Source organism: Spinacia oleracea, chromosome 4, assembly GCF_020520425.1.
Source record: "Spinacia oleracea cultivar Varoflay chromosome 4, BTI_SOV_V1, whole genome shotgun sequence".
Classification (NCBI taxonomy): domain Eukaryota; kingdom Viridiplantae; phylum Streptophyta; class Magnoliopsida; order Caryophyllales; family Amaranthaceae; genus Spinacia; species Spinacia oleracea.
This window is the reverse complement of record NC_079490.1, coordinates 71,747,626-71,750,844: the sequence shown is the minus strand read 5'-3', so window position 1 is coordinate 71,750,844 and position 3,219 is coordinate 71,747,626. Positions and strand designations below refer to the sequence as shown.

General features: G+C 31.2%; 1 long non-coding RNA gene across 1 annotated transcript; it reads right to left on the bottom strand.

Annotated features, from left to right (window-relative positions):
• Nucleotides 1-317: 317 nt before the first annotated feature.
• On the bottom strand, nt 318-1,188 carry LOC130472289 (uncharacterized). Its single transcript, XR_008932360.1, has 3 exons — nt 884-1,188; nt 702-797; nt 318-619 (listed from the first exon to the last, which is right to left on the bottom strand). It is a non-coding gene; the product is annotated as an uncharacterized lncRNA (long non-coding RNA).
• Between the last annotated feature and the right edge of the window lie 2,031 nt (nt 1,189-3,219).

Sequence of the window (3,219 nt, the reverse complement as noted above, 5' to 3'; positions counted from 1 at the left end):
TATCAATGAAAGACAGCGCTTTTAAAGCGCTGTTAATTAGTAGCGTTGTTAAAAGAATCTGTCATTTTTTTCTCATTAGTAGCATTCAATATATAAGCGCTATTAAAGCTTCAGTATGGCGGGAAATTTTATGATTAATTTAATTTAAATTAATTAATAGCGTGTAACTAAAAAGCGCTGTTGTTTAAGTGCATTTTTTAATTTTTGTCGAGCTCTTTTTAAATTTTAACTTTTAATTATTAAATACCTGTAATAAAATATAAAAACATTTTAGAGCCTACACAAAGTAATCAAATTGAATACATATAAGACCCAACTTCATTTCTATCATATCAAATAAATGTCTCGGTGTCTCGTACATAACTTAAAATCATATATGCCTAAATACACAGTAGAATAAAAACACACTACAAAACAGAAAGAAGTATCCTTGTCATATAGTACTTCTTTTAATTTCAAACCAATAAAATAAAATTAAAACGTTCTAGAGAAATTCTAGTCGAAAAACATAATTAATACATCACAACATTCACATGAGAAGAACATGACGCGTCCAATGAGCTCTGACTTCATAAATTTGTCCTTGATCATAATTCGGAACATTGCAATCATGAAAGTACTACAAAATGAGAAAATTAACATAATTAGTGACAATGCATATAATAATGTCTAGGCTTAATTGAACAAAGAAAAATACATACATCTTCAAATATTCGAGTTTGCTTATGGTCGATGATCTCTTTCATGTATCTGATGACATAATATCCAGAATCCATGACATTCTTTTGCCGAGGACACTACACAGGCAAAATACAATCAATTACTTTTGAATACTTTAAACAAAAAAATAAAAATTCCAATAAACATAAATCATAGGACATACTTGTATCTGTATCAACTTGGTGCTCATTTTAATTTTCTTCAACAACCCTTTTTCGGTTCGAAAACCAAAAAGTGCTCTGCAAACAAAACCAACATATATTATACATCTATACAAAGACTTAGTTCCAGTGCCAGAAATGGGAGTTTAGCTCAACTAGAAGCTGCGTCTGCACACTGTAAGACAACATATATTATACATCTATACTTCAGTGTTGAATTAGAGTGTATAATCTGAGCTCAGCTAGATGTTTTGTCTGCAGAATTGAATAAAGAAATCAATCATTGTAATCAGAAAAGAACGCCATCATCTGCAGGGGGAAACCACCTACTGCGTTGCCTACTAATGAACAACTCATTCCTAGAGAAGGGGAAAAACTTAATGCATGTTCAATATTCCTAACCTATTCAGAAAAACGTATAATCAATTTAAATGTTAGACCACTAGGAAGTACAAAAACTAAAAAACTTTAAGGGGAGCTGACCATAATTATTTCACGTCAGTGCATCACAAATGTAAATAATTACCAAAAATGTGAACTCACAACTAGATAATGGTTACCTTCCCGATTTCTAAAGCATATACAGGAACCATTAGTATGAGCTTATTAAGAATTTCTTCTCCTGGAATTCAATCCAATGAGGCAAGGGGGAAACGGTCAATTCTAAAAGCTAAAAGAATGAAAACATTAATAAATTATATCCACATCTTATCTTTCTTTGCTTCTCCCTGTTATAATGTATATTACATCTGAATACTTGTCAGAATTTTAAGGAGCACAGTTGAAGCATAATTTATAATGAGTGTATTTGTAGGGAAAAATAAGAGATCTAGTGAGAAATTACATGGGAAAAATTTGCTCAAGTAAACAGACAGAAATGTGGAGAGAGCCCTGCAGAGCTCTGAGAGGCAAGCAGACAGAACCCTGTCAGAGTATCAGGTAGTTTTCCTGAAAGAACTTTATTTAGTAACTTCTTATCATCTTGCTGTACGATATTTATGGTCCCACTTCTAAGCAGTACGGAGACTTAGAAAGAGAGCACAAAAATAGAAAAAACAAATAATGTAGTGGAAAATCCAACTAACCTGTATGTGCACAACTCAAGATGAAGACTGAACAAGATAACTGCTCAGGCAGCATTGTGGTTACTGGGAAGGTGGAAGCATTCCCAACCTGAATAACAGCATTTAGCCCGTTTTTAAGGATGCAAGTAGAATCACATCTATATATTATACTAAAAGAGAGGAAATCAATGTGGTGATGACAAATGTCACTCATTGATTGGCCTCTCTTTTAATATCAACAATTAATTAATATATAATTTTTTGTTGTCATATTTAACTTATTGTATTTTATGGTAACACTAACTAATATGGAAAATGCATAAAAAATGATCCACCAATATCTCATATTCTCATTGACACAACAATTTAAACTAATTTTCCTTTTAATTCTCAAACCTCTCCGTGTACCACGTACTGTACAAAATCCAATATAGAAAAGAATACTCATTATATATTACCAAACCCATAAGTCATAGATAAAAATAATCTTGCATCCTAATTCAACCAAGATTATGTTAAAACAATGCGCGATGATCTTCGAGCATTTCTTCTTATTTTTCTCAAAAAAATATGCAAAAACAATATAAATAAGAGAGGATTAATAAATAAAAAAGGGCATTACAAGAATTTGTATCTGACAACCCAATAACGACAGATTAAAAATTCTGTCACAAAAGTTTTTTGCGATGGGGCTAACAATCAAATAAAGACGGGAACAACCATCGCATATCCCTTTTACGATAGGCTAACGACGATATTTTTCATCAATTCATCCCCTTTTTATAATGGGTTTGCGACTGGAAATCCCACCACTATTGATCTCTAGGGACGAGATTTCTCGTCATTAAATGGTACAATTTCTTGTAGTGGGATGACAAAGCAAGTAAAATGATAGACTAACACCAATATCAAGGTCTTTAAAAAAATGGAAGTCTATGTGTTCCTCTACTTATCTAGGTCTTTAAAAAAAATATCTAATTGTGATTAATTCTTATCTAGGTCTTTAAACATCTATATATATACGGAGTATATGTTATCCTAGATAAGTAGAGGAACACATCAAGGTCTTTTCGTATGTATTATATTTATATTTTTGTAACATTTGTATTTAGATATATATTAAGAAGCATGTGATAAAATTAACATAATATTTTAAAATATAACATGTTCTATGTTATCCTATCACATTAGGTACTACTACGTATATATTATAATTTATTTATTTTTGCTCTTCAACAAACACTTCATGGAGTGAAACTTTACGGTAGATTTTC